We start from the raw sequence: 914 nt of genomic DNA, 5'->3' as shown, positions 1-914 counted from the left end.
AAAAGACTGCAAAACTTGACCATTGGTCTATCAACCTCTTAAATGTTATCTTGAAAAAGAAGTACACGATTTAACGTAATAATAGCGCTTGGATATATATATATTTTAGTGGCTCTGAGAAGAGCCTTTGGGGCATGGATGGAGCAGGGTTGCATCCCTGCACAAGTGCTTTATTTACTTGCAGCTGGGGTAATTGCAAGATTTAATGTAATAATAGCGCTTGGATATATATTTATATTTATATTTATATATATTTTACTGGCTCTGAGAAGAGCCTTTGGGGCATGGATGGAGCAGGGTTGCGTCCCTGCACCAGTGCTTTATTTACTTGCAGCTGGGGTACTTGGCGACAGCCTTGGTGCCCTTACACACAGAGTGCTTGGCCAGCGCCCAGGCGGCAGCAGGCGCAAGGTGCTCTGGATCTCCCGCGATGTGATGGTTGAACGCTTGTTGTAATGCGCCCACCCGGGACGCCTCGCAGGCGATGCGCTGGAAGATGTCGTTGACGAATGAGTTCATGATGCCCATGGGCGAGATGCACGTGTCGGGGTGGACCTGCTTCAGCACCTTGTACACGTGGACGGAGTAGCTCTCCTTGCGGCTGCGCTTGTGCTTCTTGCCATCCTTTTTCTGTGCTTTGGTCACAGCCTTCTTGGAGCCCTTCTTCTGGGCGGGCGCCGGCTTGGCTGGCTTGGGCATGGTGGAACCATAAGGGCGAAGAAACAGCAGAGAAAGGAAAAGCAGTGCTCAGTTTCACACTTGGATATTTCATATGGAATCTTTCCCCTCTTCACTTGCAGTCTGAGCTTAGTACAGAAACCGTATCAGAGTACATTCTAGGCAGAAGGAATGTATCTACTCTTAACCATCAAGATCTGATTTAGCTTGATGCAGAATGGGACAGAATCCCCTGG

At 48.5% G+C, this 914-nt stretch overlaps 1 pseudogene; it reads right to left on the bottom strand.

Moving 5' to 3' along the window:
- Positions 1-324: 324 nt before the first annotated feature.
- LOC101643798 lies at positions 325-699 on the bottom strand (annotated as a pseudogene).
- Between the last annotated feature and the right edge of the window lie 215 nt (positions 700-914).

Source organism: Echinops telfairi, unplaced genomic scaffold (genome assembly GCF_000313985.2).
Source record: "Echinops telfairi isolate 266 unplaced genomic scaffold, ASM31398v2 ScPeMD7_1520;HRSCAF=2026, whole genome shotgun sequence".
Lineage (NCBI taxonomy): Eukaryota > Metazoa > Chordata > Mammalia > Afrosoricida > Tenrecidae > Echinops > Echinops telfairi.
This window is presented reverse-complemented; position numbering and strand designations above follow the sequence as displayed.